The sequence below is a fragment of the Callorhinus ursinus genome, unplaced genomic scaffold (genome assembly GCF_003265705.2).
Source record: "Callorhinus ursinus isolate GAN/ISIS: 27379988/994484 unplaced genomic scaffold, GSC_fseal_2.0 scaffold5, whole genome shotgun sequence".
NCBI classification, from domain to species: Eukaryota; Metazoa; Chordata; class Mammalia; order Carnivora; family Otariidae; genus Callorhinus; species Callorhinus ursinus.
In genome coordinates this window covers 65,625,724-65,640,272 of record NW_027397067.1, presented here as the reverse complement: position 1 = coordinate 65,640,272, position 14,549 = coordinate 65,625,724, and the positions used below count along the sequence as shown (strand labels likewise).

Here is a 14,549-nt window from a genome sequence, read left to right as displayed (position 1 = left end):
CCTGGATCCCTAAGTCCTAGCTTGGAAGAAAGTTACCTTGTCGAGCTGGTGGCCTTCAGCGCACTTCCCAAGGGTAAGAGACAATAGACCTTGCTTTGTTAAGGCAGTAGGATCTGGGGGTTTTCTTGTCCCGGCGTCATAGGTTAGCCTAACCTGACTGCTCCTGTATCTTTATTCAGTGCCATACCAGAGGGTTCATGCATGTTTGTTCCAGAAGGGCCAGTTCTTTTCCAGACTGAAATCTCAGCGAGATCATTTTCCCATTACATAAGATGGCCCAGCAAGGTTAAGATTTACTAAATGTGGCCATCTCTCTTGTGACAGGTATTTTTTTCTTCCCTCCCCAAAGCGGGGGGGGGGGGGGGGGGCTGGTGACAAAATTGCAGGAGGACAGGTATCTTGAGAATGGGAAGCTGTGTTAGTGCCAAGAAGCACTACAAGAACCCTCGTAAGGGAAAGGAAGAAGATGCTCCTGGTAGTAATGCTATCTGTGCAGCTTTTCATAGGCAAAGTCCTAAACTCTAGAAGGGAATAGAGAGCCAGTGTCCCTGGTATCCCATTTGCTAAGGCATTTAACAACAGGCTTTTTTTTTTTTTTTTTTTTGGTTATCTCTATACTCAACATGGGGCTCAAACCCACGACTCTGAGATCAAGAGTCCCATGCTCTTCCAACATAGCCAGCCAGGCGCCCCCACACAGATTCTTAATACTCTTTATCTAACACTCCAGCATTGTGATGTGGCAAGTCCCTGGGGCCTGATGTCATGCAGACCCAGCTCTAAATCCCAGCTCGGCCATTTCCTGTATAGCTCAGGCAAGTTAATTTCTTGACGCTTCAATTTCCTCATCCATAAAATAGGTATAAAAACATCTACGAAGTGGGGTTGTTGGGAGAATTAAGAAATTTAAAACAACGCAGAGTACACAACATGCTTGGTTCAATGGCTGGCACGTAGCGGGCATTCAATCAGTTTGTTTCCTTCCTCTCTATCACCTTGACCGTAGAGTTTGGCCTCGAGTTTAAACTTGCTTTAAAAAAAAAAAAAGACAGTTTACTATTGGAAGCAGTAGACAGACCGTGTGCCACCGCCTGTGAAATTGCTGTAGGTGCCATATGGGCAGGTGAAGAGTGTTCCCAAGAGGATACGGAGGGTACAGACAAGTCAGGGGGAGGAACTGGATCCAGGTTGCACACAGAGGCCAGAGGTCCAGATGAGGTGGTGGTGTGGAGCCAGTGAGGCAGGGAGTTTGGCAGAGTTTGGCCCAAAGATCCTGAATCTAGGACAAAACCAGCCTGGGACGGAAGCTTCCTCCACGGCTTCCTGTTACAAAATGGTCCAGGGACTGTCCCGGACCCGCCACCGGGGGCAGCAGCGAGCAGCAGTGCCTTCTGCTTCCTTGTGCTGACCTAGAGCTCAGGCTCCCGAACAGGCTCCGGTGAAAGGGTCCTTTACTCATCCCTGTAACAGTCCAATCACATGAGAAACATTCATTTTGAACCCACTCAGTGGGCCAGCCTCGCGCCGGCGCTGGGAACATGAAGACAAATAGGAAGCCCTCTCTTGGGGTGCAGGGGTGGCTCACAGTTTTTCAGGAGGACAGACACGCAAACGGATCAAAATCCACATGCTAAGATTTCTAAGGGGTTATTTCTGCCACACACTAGCCTCTCGGAGGAGGGAGCAAGTTCTCTCTCTAGCAGGAATGAGCAGGTCTTGCTGAGTTTGGGGGAGGAGTCTTTCCGGGGAAGAGGATCTACGTATGGAAAGGAAAAGGAGAGAGGATGGCTCACGAGGTTTAGGGGTCAGTCTTGCAGGGCTGAAGTGTGGGGGCATATGGCTGGGGGGCAACTGGTTACAGCAGAACGTGCCTGGTAAAGCGAGGTTCAGGGATTTGTGGACTTGATCCTATGGGTTAGAAGTTACTACCTGGAGGTCCTATTTAGAATGGACAGAAAAGCACATTGGAAAAAAAATGTATTTTGAATGCCTTTAGACTGGGCTTGAGCTTTCCGCTTTGACGCACTCCCCACCACTTGCTACCGCCCTCTACTCCACCCCTTCACTCTTGTATATGACCTGCAAAAACCCTGAAAGCATTTGGGCTTGTGACTCCTGGACAACCAGTGACATGGGGAGGTTTTTAGAAGGATAATGAAGCATGATCAGATTTGGGGTTTTAGAACCACACGTTTCTATCATTTCTGTAACTGGCACGTATCTTTTCTATATCCAGAAATCTGGACGTTGATCCCACGAATCCCCTTCCCAGGGTCAAGCAGTGCACCCCTCCCCACTCTGAACGAGCAGCAGGCTGATCTGGTTATAACCAAGGCCACCCACAGGGCCCTTTCTCCTAGCTGGGAGAAAACCAGGGGACTGTCAGTTCTGCAGAAAGGCCCCGAAGCACCCTTCCCTGGCTCACCTTGGCCCCAAGCGTGATCTATCAGGTCTTTACTCACACCTGGGAGCACAGGAATCACCCTCTGGCTTGGGAGGTAGCAGGGCCAGACACAGAGCGTCGACAGCCCAGCCAGCGAATGCCAGAAGCCCAAGGAGAGCCAGTGCTGGGCTCTGTGGACCGGACCCACCACCCCCAGGACCGGCTCAGCAGATCTGAGGAGAGCCTGGATGGCCAGCTCCTTCATCCCAGGCCACTTCTTGCTCACCGGGTGATGGCTCCTTCGGTGGGGTAAGGGCATGGCCCCAGTCGTAGATCCAAGGCATAAGGATATCCCTCAAACTGCAGTGACTCAGAGGCAGCCTCATCGTACAGAAGGTCAGAGATAACACAACAGTATGAGCCAGCTATTTCTAGGGCACTGCCTAGGTGCCAGGTGCTGTGCTAAGTACTTCATAGGTGTTGCCCCTTGGAATTCACACAGCCACCCTGGGAGCAGGGGCCCCACCGTTCCAAGTCCAGCTAGGTCAGCTGTGTAGAACAGCAAATGCACACATTCCCCAGCGAGCCTGGGAGCTCCTCCAGGGAAGAGCCTGTGGCTTGGTCATCTTTGGGTAGTTTACTGGTCAGACTGGGGTGTGAATCCTGCTCCTCTGCCCTCTAGCCATGCGACTGACCTTCCCCACGCTGTGCTCAGTTTCCTCACCTCTAAAATGGGGCTTAGGCAATGCCAAGGGTTGGTGAAGACTCGGAGAAACCAGAACCCTCCTACCCTGCTGGTGGGAATGGGAAATGGTGCTGCCACTGTGGAGAACGGTTTGTCGGTTTCTCAAAATGTTAAACATAGGGGCTCCTGGGTGGCTCGGTCGGTTAAGCGCCTGCCTTCGGCTCAGGTCATGATCTCCAGGTCCTGGGATCGAGCCCCGTGCCAGGCTTCCTGCTCACCGGGGAGTCTGCTTCTCCCTCTCCCTCTCTTTCCCTCTGCCCCTTCCCACTGCTCATTCTCTCTCTCTCTCTCTCTCAAATAAATAAATACAATCTTTTAAAAAGTTAAACATAAAGTGACCATCTAACTCAGCAATTCCACTTCTAGGTATCTTCCCAAGAGAAGTGAAAACACACCTCCACACTGATTACACACGTGTTCACAAGAGCATTATTACAAAGCCCCAAATGTAGGAACCCAATTGTTGACAGGTGAACGGATAAACGAAATAGGGTCTGACCTGTATCCCTGCCCCCAAATTCATATGTTGAAGCTCTATCCCCAGTAGCCTCGAGTGTGACTGTATTTGGAGACAGGGCCTTTGAAGAGGTGATTAAGTTAAAACGAAGCCATTAGTGTGGGCCCGAATCCAATCTGACTGGTGGCCTTAGGAGAGGAAATTTGGACACACAGAGGGACCCCAGGGATGCGTGTGCACCGAGGAAAGGCCACGTGAGGTCATTCGAGCAGGCGGCCATCTGCAAGCCGAGGAGAGAAGCTGCAGAAGAAATCGGATGTGCTGACACCTTGATCTTGAACGTCCAGCCTCCAGAACTGTGGGAAAATAAGTATCTGTTGTTGAAGCCACCCAGTCTGCCGCATTTTGTTATGGCGGCCCTTGCGGACATAGGCACACAATGGAATACTATTGGGCCATAAAAACAATGAAGTTCTGATGCATCCTATAACACGGATGAGCCTCAAGAACCCTATGCTAAGTGAAAGAAGTTAAACACAAAAAACCACGTATTATATGGTTTCTCCTATATGGCATGCTCAGCAAGGGCAGATCTGTAGAGACAGAAAGTAGATTAGGTTGTTAAGGCTTGGGGGCCGGGGGGCTGCAGAGGGGGCTGGGCAGTGATGGCTAATGGGCACAGGATCTCTTTTTGAGATGATGGAAATGTTCTAAAATGAGATTGTTGGGATGGTTGTATAGCTGTAAATACACTAGCTGTAAATACTCAATTAACTGTACACTTTATAAATGGGTGAGTTTTAAGGGATGTACGTGATACCTTAAGCTCTCTTAAAATTCGGGCTAATGCGAACACCCGTGTACAGAGCTGCACAGGGCCTGGCACACAGCACCCCCTAAACTGTAACTGGTACTTCTTAAATAGGCTCAAATAAGTTATCTGCTGCTTAGCTGGAAGGTGCCTCAATTCCTTTAATTTTAGGGGGACTTTTAGGGTGATTTGGTGTCCCTAAGTGACCTGTTCCTGCCCAGAGAGGACCCTCAATCAGGGAGTTATGGCTGCAGCATGCCCGATGTGGCTAAAACTGCTCCAGTCTTGGATTCCACGGACCTGTGCTGGAGTCCTGGCTCCACCCTCACGCCACCTGCTCAGCTGGGTCGCTGCACGAACGGCCTGGGCTATGGTGTGATGGCGTCAGGAGCCTACACACAGGTGGCATTCAATAAATTGGGGGGGGGAAACTATGCACGGGAAAGCCCTCTGTCAAGCCCCAAATGCACGCACATCCTTGTGTTATCCTCAGCACGGGCTGGCGGCTCGGCCAGGAGTTCTCATCAGGGATGGAGGAGCCCCCGGGTTCGGGAGAAGGCTGCCTGGCTCCCAGAAACCTTGGACAAAGGGCTTCCCGCTCCACTCTGCTCTTGTCACCTGTTACATGGAGATAAAAGAGTTCTTAGGGCACCTGGGTGGCTCAGATGGTTAAGCGTCTGCCTCCGGCTCAGGTCATGATCCCAGGGTCCTGGGATAGAGTCCCGCATCGGGCTCCCTGCTGGGCGGGGAGCCTGCTTCTCCCTCTGCCTCTGCCTCTCTCTCTCTCTCTGACTCATGAATAAATAAATAAAACATTAAAAAAAAAAAGAGTTCTTCTATCTCTTCAGACTTGCATGAGCTGACCCACAAAAGGTGCTCAGCATGGTGCCTATTGTGTCACCAAGAGGACCACTATGGTTGCTAAATGCCAAATGACAGAGAATTTCCTGCAGGCAGGGATGCCCTTTTCCTCCTCCAGCCGGTGCTGAGTGTTTGCTGGCCAGACAGAGGAAAAGAAGTGGGAAAGGAAGTGGTTAGGGAAGGTGCAAGGATACAAGAGCTGTAAGCTACACCGTATAGGCGAGGAAGGGTGATATACTGCCAGATGAGAGTGTACTCCTGGGCAAACTGACTTACTTCTCTGTGCCTCGATTTCCCTAAGATGGACTCGGTGCTCCCTGAAGTTTCTTCTAGCTAGGACATTCCCTGATCCTACTATTGCACCATGTTGCTATTAGACTCATCCCCTGCTCCCCAACATCCTCCTCCAGAGATCCCAAAGGACATTAGACTTTGTACTCTTAGACCCGTAAATCCCACTTCTGAAAGTGAAGTCAGGCCATGTTCAATGTCACAGTGCCGAATACAGCCCTCCATCTTTGGAATGTCCACCATTAACCCGCGGGGTGAGCCAAACGGTTTCCACTCTGTGGCGCCCTGTGCCTAAGAGCCCTTGCTCTTGGAAACAATGTGAAGTCTTCTGGCTCTGGCAGAAGTTCACTGCATGCTCATAATTAATTCTGTAACACAAAGTTCCCCAGAAGAAAGTAACAGGCCTTTCTACAGGATAATGAACCCTCGTCGCTCTGTGAGGGGAGGTGAGGTGAGGGTCTGCGTTTCTCTCTGCTCCTGCCTGCAGCCACTGCCCAACCCTTCCCCTCAATTTCTTGGCCGGGGGGCAGTCTCTTTTTCCAGCTTCTAGCCGTCAGTCCATATCTCTTCATTTCCCACTGCCCCCCAACAAAAGGCAAAGACACACCCCATCCCCACCAGCACCGGCATGCTGGCCTCTCTCTGCCCCTTCTGGGCCACCGCCCCCCATAAACAACTTGGCTGTGACATCTAGCTCGCACCAGACTGTGTGTGCAAGTATCTTAAAGAGCTGTTTCCAAAAAGGCAAGGGGGCAGTATAAATGAAAATAATTTCTAAATGTCCTCCTCCACAGGCCAGGGAGATTCTGTGGGGGCTCTGGGTACACCCAGGGGCTGGGGGAGCCTGAGGTGGCTTTGTCGTCACCGCAATTCAGCTCAGTGTTGTATTTTAAGAGCAGCGGGAAAGTAATATCGGCTGAAAGGAGTTTTCTGTGTGTTATTTAACTAAATGGCTCTGTAGCTGGAGAGAGCCATAGGCAGACGTGTTATGATTCAAGGGCTCCCAATTACAATGATCCTCTTTTTATTGTATAAAAACAGCAACACAGCCATCTCCACCCTCCCAACGCTTGCTCCCTCCGTCTCCTTCTCCCATTGGCTGCCAAGGGCGTTCGGCATCTCCAGAGTAGCACCCAGAGTCTCCTCGGTCCCCAAGTGCAGCTTGTAGCCCACTGGGATTCCTTCTCCCTAACAGCCAAGGAGAGGGTGGAAAGGGTGCAGTGCCCCCTGAAGACTGTTCTGTTATAGACACTGATGGAGGCTTTAGAGTTGTCTTTCTTGGTGTGGGGGTTGGGAAGGGGGGAGTTGGGGGACTAAGGACAAGAAGCAGGATTTGGAAATCTCTTCTGTTTTGATTAAACTTACACATACACACACACACCCCTACTCATGCATGCATGCATGCACACCCACACCCTATGCCCCTTTAGCAGAAAAGCAATCAGACTGCCCAGAAGCACGTTCTGAAATGTCCCTTCTGTCCAGACTTCCTCCCAGCCTGGGGTGGGGCACCTCCAGAAGACTTCAGAAAGACCTGGTGACAGCGAAGAGCATCAGCTTTGGGATCAGACTGATCTGAGTCTGAACCCTGACCTGGCTACCTTCTTTAGTACCTAACCTTTCTTTCTGAGCTTTGGTTTCCTGGCTTTGCAATGGGGCTACACTCCTGCTCTCGAAGCACTCCTCATGGTCACACTGAATGCCAAAAGTGAAAGGAAAGTGTGTAGCAGAGTGCCTGGAACATAGGAGGCTTTCCGTTTGGGGGAGTGTTGCTGTTCTTAAGGCGGCAACACCATGTGTTTGCAGTGTGGTTGGGCGTATAGGGAACTCTGTAATTGTTCCATCTCACCAGTCGGAGTAGACAAGGCAGGGGGTGAGGGTCAAGACAGCTGGGGGCGGGCATGAATGTCAGCCCCACCAAGGAGTGTTTTTCTGGAGGCTTTCTGCAACACTGATTTCAACTCTCGTGTTTGCACATGAATGTGTGCACGCATGCTGCCTCCTCAGTTTAGACTGCTGGTCCTTCCTCGGTTTTCCGCAGATGTCTTGGAGTCTAGAAGCTGCCGTGGCAGCCTCCCCACCGGGCCAACGAGAACTCTTGTTGACGTCTTCTCTATTCCCTTTCTCAACGGCAGACTCCTTCTCTCTCCCACAGAGTCTGTCCTGGGCCCCCAACAGGGAGGATTCCCTCCCAAAGAAGGAGCTAACTCAATCTGGCTACTCTCTGAGGCCTTGGGGATGCATGAATCCACTCCCCACGCTGAACTTGACAGCAAATGGTTCCCAGGATTTTGCTGGTTTTCCCCTGGAGGGTAAACCCAGCATGGCTTTAAACCCCAAAGTAAACACATGCTTCTCACTTTTCTATCCTAAACCAAGCCTGTACACCCCCAAAACATACCACAGATCTTTTACGCCAAAGTGAATGCCCTGGTCACACTCCTTAACATTGATCCCCCATGGATCAATAGTACAAGCACCTCATTCACTGCAGACTCGCTGTGGTAACTACTATTGCAGTGAAACACTGTGTAATAAGATTTAATCTCCACTAAGTGTTTCTAGTACTAGAGGGCTGGAGGGGGGCAGAAGGAGGAAGAAAGTGTGTGAACTGTGGCTTTTAACAGGTAAACTGTTCACCAGGGGGGTAAAGAGAGGTGTCAGCCAGAAAACTGGTTCTGACTCTGGTCTTTTTTTATTCATTTTCAAGTTTGGGTGGGAACTGATATACTGTTTTCAGGACCGTTTTTCTCCTTGGGGGTCGACAGGCATGCACACACGCACTCACACCATGGCCCACCAACCCTTCTCAAATGCATGACTATAAGCATAGGAACAGGAAACAGATTGTGGGTGGATGTTCTTAAAATCACAACCTGTTCGATGTAGGGTGGGGGCCTGACAGAAGTGTGAGGGAGGGGAAGCAGGAGGGATTTTTTTTTTCCCCCAGTTAAAAACGAAACTACCTTTTCAATACTAAAAGCAATGTCTACTTTACCGTCTACCACAGGGGCATGTGAGTAGCCGACCATCCTCTCAGAACTGCGCTGTCTGGATCTGACCATGACACAGGACATCACGGTACCTGAGCGCTGCGCCAGGGTCTCGCTGCGATATTCCGGGAAGGCTTTCCATTTCAGTGGTTGCTCAAACCTGCCACCAACCAGTGTGGGTGCGCATGGGGGAGGAGGGAGGAGAATGCAACAAGATGGGGACAGTCTGGGTCTTGGAATCAGTGACAAACATCCATGTATGTTAATCACTTGGCACCTCAGGGATGCAAGAAAGTCACACGCCAGAGGTCCCGAGCCAGTGACCATGATGATACTGGGGCCGATGATGGTGGTAACGGGACATGTGTACTGAACACGGGGCTAGGCGCTTTGCTAAGCCCTTTCATAAGTTTCTTCTCAAGCTGCACAACAATCCATAAGGCAGCTATTGGAACAATCTCCATTTTCAGGATGCGGAAATTGAGGTTGAGCGAGGTAAGTAACAGCCCAACGTCATAAAGCTATTAAATTGAGCAGAGGATCAGGGATGTGAGTCCTTGCTGGAGGAATCTAGAGTGGGGAACCTGACAGAAGGCCCTCTGATGCCCTCTGATGTCATCCCCTTGATTTAAAGCAAAGGTGAAGCACGGCGCCTGGGTGGCTCAGTCAGTTAGGTGTCTGACTCTTGATTTCGGCTCAGGTCATGATCTCAGGGTCATGAGATTGAGCCCTGCTTTCAGCTCTGTGCTCACTGGCGAGTCTGCTTGTAATTCGCTCCCTCTCCATCCCCCTTCCTGCTTGTGTGTGCATGCGCACGCACTCTCGCTCTCTCTAAAATAAATAAATCCTTAAAAAATAAAGCAAAGGTGAAGGGTCACGACGAAAGTTATGCTGCTGCTGCAGGTAGGGCCCAGGTGTCTGAGGGTCAGGAGAAAGGCCAAGTGTAGTGTTTGGGGAGTAATGGTACCTACCCCCACGGTTTTCAGTTCACTAACTGAGATATGATAAGGGAGAGCTAGTTATCTCCTGGTAACAGCTGACTAACATCAGGTTAATCTTGGATTCCTACTGGCAGGACCTAAAAGAAATCTCCCCATCATCCCTCCCTTTCTTATTGTACTCTGTCTTCTTTCTGCCCTAAGGCAAAACTGGTCCCTTGGTCCAAAACTTTCCAGAACTCATTTTATTTTAAATGAGAGCCAAGCTGATTTGTCTGAACAAGGCACACCACTGACAGTATTAACTTCCTAAACACATGACATCCCTCCTCTGAAACCTGCCGTAGCTCCCCAGTACCTATGGATTAAAAACCAACCTCCCACACGTCCACCCCCAAGTCTGGCATCATCTCTTTGCACAACCCTCCCTGCATTCCTCTCTCCACCTCTGCAGAATAGGCACGGCTCCCAGGACGCAGTTCTACCTTCGCCAGGAAAACCTTTCTTCCTCTTCTCCTCTTAGGCCACACACACTGTATCCACCAGCTCAACAACCATTCCACCACGCACCCCAATTTGTTCATGGCAGCAATGTGCCTACCCCAAAATGCATGACCGACCCTCCCTGGGCGGCCAGGCGGCACAGCTCTGGCCGATGAACTAAGGACAGAAGTCCCTGAGAGGCATCCCTTCCCAAATGTAAGAGTAAAGGCATACTAGGTAAATGTTATAAGCCTCACTTGTCCCGCTTTCTCTTTCCTGGACCGGAGATGTGAAGCCTGGAGATGAAGCAACCACCTTCCCACCTCAAGAACACAGACCTGGGGCCGAAGGCCCATACCTAAGGATGGCATAGTGGAAAGACGGAGCCTGGGTCCCCAGTGCTACACTGTCCCACCCACCCTTCTTGTTGTCTGACACAAGTAAGCCCCCTCTGGTTAAGTGGCCAGTGGTTAGGATTTCTGCTGCTAACAGCTGAATGCAATCCTCTCTGACACACCTCCAGACATTGTTCCTCCTCATTCCATAGGTCAGTTCAGATGCTACCCCCTTTAGGAAATCCTCCAGGATTCCCTCAGAGCACAGTAATTACGCCCTTCATTGTGCTTCCACAGTAGTTACTCTTCTCAATTACAGCACTTAGTTAATCCTGCTTGATTTGGCCTGCCCGGCTGCTCAGATTCCTAGGGGGTAGGGGGTCTGGATCCTGCCAACCTCTCCTAGTGCCTGGAGCAGCGTTTTGCATTGAGGGTAGGGGGCTCTACGTCCCCAGTATCTCTACGGCGTCTAGAGCAGTGCGCTGGAGCGTGAAGCGAGTGTGTTCCGGGGTCTGGCACTCTACTTATAACTGTTTGGTCTTGGGCAAGTTGGAGAGCCTCTCTGTGCCTCTGCTTCCTCATCTACAAAAGGGACAGAATGACAGTACTTACCCCACAGGGTTGTCGTGAAGACAAAATAACCATAAGCACTTATAAGGGTTCTTGGCGTATAAAAATGTTTAATGACTGCACTCTCATTAGGATGATTATTATAGCTGCTGAATGAACAAATAAATCAACACATAGCTGCTAAATAAGTGAATAAAGGGATGAAACCCAGGAAATTTCTGGAGTTCAGACCCCAGGGCAGTGGTCACTGTTCCTTCTTTTTCATACCTGCACCTGTCCCTTTACTTTCTCATACTAATGAGGACTCCCCATATCCTATATCCCAGAGCTGCCATTATGGGAGTGTTGAAGGCTAAGAAATAAGGCCTGGCTTGGCACACTGACTTCACTTTTTGCTCTGCAGCTTTGGGCAAATTTCTTCACCTCTCTGAACCTCAGTTTCTTCAACTGTAAACTGAAGATAATAATAGTATTTAGCTCATGGGGTTTGGGTGAGAATTAAATGATAAAGCACCTAGAATATAAAGCATTGTGCCTGGCATACTAAAACAGTAAACGTTAGCAACCATTATCAAACACTGTCATTATTCTTTTGGTCAAATGCACGGCATCCTACTCAATCACATGGCCCTAATGGAGACGAGACACTTGGGGTGGGGGTCACCTTTCCGCAGGTCAAGATACACTGCACTTCCCATCAGAATACCCTTCTTGAGTACCAACAAACACTGTCATTTATCTTTTCCTTTCAATGGGGATTGGTTAATACATCAGATTTACCCTAAATCCCTGGCCTCTGAATTTCCCCTTAAGAGCTGTTAACTTCAGGTGGATGCTCACTGACATCAAACCTAGCCAGAAGGTGCACACGCACACAAGAACAATCAAAGCATGGCTTTTCAACACCAACAGTATTCCCACAGATCACAGGTCCAGTTAGTGTCAGTGATGCATTTAAATCTTACTTGTAGATTCCCTACCCCCCCACCTTAAAAGAAGATGTGTATATAGCTTTATATAATTTTCCCTTTAAACTTGAATCAAACCTTTATGTTAGTTCCATTCAAGCACTTGAGGGCTCCATTAATCTATTTTTACTTTTAAACATGCCATTTTACAAGATATTTATTCCACTTGGTTGTCATCCAAATGCTTTTTGACATTACTGCCCTGGGACTGAACTGCTTAAACTCAGGGCCCTCATAAATAGAAAATCACCTTTTGACTGAAATCTTGAAGAGCTCTCAGAAGCTCACCCGCTTCACTTCAACAGGCATTAATTTCTGCTCTACATAAAGGAGTGTGAGTGTGTGTGAGTGTGTGTGTGTGTGTGTGTGTGTGTGCGCGCGCGCGCGCGCGCGGTGCTTTTAAGAGGGTAAGTGTGGGAGGTCTGAGCTACCCAAGGGATGAAGGGGAGGGATTCCTGCCCCTCAAAAACCTGCCCAACGGGGGCCCGCCTCAGACCCGGAGAGCTGCTGACTTGGACATACGGTGATCGTCAGAGACCAGGTAGGGGAAGAACTCTAGGGCCTGACAAGACTTAATGGACCCCCGGGCCCGCCGGATAACGCCTCTTTCAAAGGACATGGGTCCAGGGAAAGTCATTATTCCCCCCCTTCTCCCCCCTCCACCTCCGGACAAACAAAAGGCCATCCCCAAACAGCTGAAGGCAGAGACCCCACTGGCTTTGAAGCCGATCAATCAGGTGGAAGCCCGAGCAAATCACAACTTGGCTTCCCCAAGTTTTCTCCCCAGCCTAACGAGCCACCCTCCTCCTCCGCCTCCGAGCTCCGCACAGCTACGGGGCCAAGGGGACGGACGGTCCTGTGATGCTCACTGGTTCCCAACTTTCCGCTCCTCTCCGTCTCCGCAGCCTCCTGCAAAGCGGCTGGGGAAAGGGCAAGTTTGCAAAGGCGAGGATACCAAGTCCTGGGGAAGCCACAAAGACGCCGCAACACCAACAAAGATGAACCTCTCTCTCGTGGGGCGGACGCCAGCGCCAGCTGCCGCTCCGGGGGCGAGCGTGGGCTCGGCTGGCAGAGGCGGCCGCGGGCGTGGGCCGGCCGGCGGCCGACAGCGGGCCCCCCCCTCCGATCCCCCCCCCACCCCGGTACGCGGGCGCCCCGCCACCTGAGCCGGGCGTGGGGGCCGGCTCCGCGCTCCCGCCCTGCCCCCGGCAGGTAGCTCGGGCAGCCGCCCGCAGCCACCGGCGGCGACGAGAGGAGAGGCAGCCTCAACCCACGGCGTCATGCTTCCTGCCACCACAGTACGGCGAATCGTCACCGGGAGCGGGGAGAAGAGGGGAGCGCGGGGGAGGGAGGGCAGCTCGCACACGCAGCCCCCCTGCCTGCCAAACCCGCCGGGCCGGGCCACGTCCCGCCGGAGTCCCCGCGGGACCTGCCCCGTTTGCACAAAGCGCCGCAGCTGGGCCACGGAGGGAGGGAGACGGCCACGAAATAAATAAATAAAAACAGAGTCGGGTCTACGTAACGCCCTGTCGAAAGCGGACGCCATATTTTTTTGTGGCTTATGTCGACATAGGGAAACGTAGACATGTTTTTCCTCCTCCTCCTCCTCCTCGGTCTGGCTCCCATTTATCCAAACTTGTAATCAAAACTCTTAAAAAAAAAATCTCCCACCCCTCCGGATCCTCTTATTTCCTCCCACCCGCAAAAAGGGCCCGCACCCCCCCTTCCGCACCCCCCTTCCAATCACAAACCCGGCCAAGTCCCATTAACAACACATTTTCGGGAGCCGCGGCGGCGGCGGCGGCGGTGGGAAAGTTGGGCTGGAGTGGCCGGCGCCGGGCGTGCGGGGCTCGGGGCTGGCGGCGCCGGGCGGGGGGTGCGGGGCGCCGAGGCGAAGTTTCTTACCTGCGCCGGGGCTGGGGACGCGGGGACCCGGGCTGGGAGCGCGGAGACGCGGCACGGGCGTTCCAAAATGGAACTCTGCTGGCTCCCCCCACCCACTCCCCACTCCCCACCGGGCGCCGGGCTCGGGCTCCGTGGGAAAGAGGGGCACGGCCAGCCTGCCAGACAGACGGACAGGAAAAGCCCCGGTACGGGAACAGTGGCCAAAATTTTAAAAAGAAAAAAAAAAAAAGGAAAAAAAAAAGGGGAAAAAAAATGTCTCGATCAGTGGGGAATCTACGCCAAAACCCACATGATCTGTAACGTCAGCATGCGTATTTGCATACGATACCACCACCCGAGCTGCCACCCGGGCTCGGGTTCCGCAGAAAGTTACAAAGTGAAATTCAGCCCCCTCCGGAGACGCCGGCGAAATGTCATTTTCAGGCGGGAGCTGGGGGGGAGGCTGGCCCTAAAGGCACTGGTTACTAGCCGAGATTTGGGGGGGCAGTAAATTAACTTAAAAGTCTGAGCCCAGTAACGGACTCGGTGGAATTTCTGCGAGGGGAGGAGGGGGAGGCGCGAGCGAGATCATTGAATATTAAGCACGACCCGGCCAGGCGGCCGCGGCCAAACCCTCCCGGTGCAATACCCATTTTCTTTATGAAAAGTTCAAGGTGTCACTGATGAGCTCAACAAACTGTTGATCCTGACCACGTGGAGTGGCAGACAGAGGGACTGTGGGGCGCGGCTGCTGGTCCTGAGCGGGCGGCACCCCCCAGACCCCGCGTCCCTCTCGCGGGCCGAGGGGCCACGCGCGGGTGGGGCCGCCA

General features: G+C 51.8%; 1 protein-coding gene across 3 annotated transcripts in view; it reads right to left on the bottom strand.

Annotated features, from left to right (window-relative positions):
* ZHX2 (zinc fingers and homeoboxes 2) overlaps positions 1 to 14,092 on the bottom strand; it is a 153,970-nt gene extending 139,878 nt beyond the window's left edge. For all 3 annotated transcript variants that reach the window (XM_025871056.2, XM_025871055.2, XM_025871058.2), the window contains exon 1: positions 13,741 to 14,092. The gene's annotated coding sequence lies outside the window, so the exon portion shown is untranslated. The remainder of the gene's footprint in view (positions 1 to 13,740) is intronic.
* Positions 14,093 to 14,549: the final 457 nt, after the last annotated feature.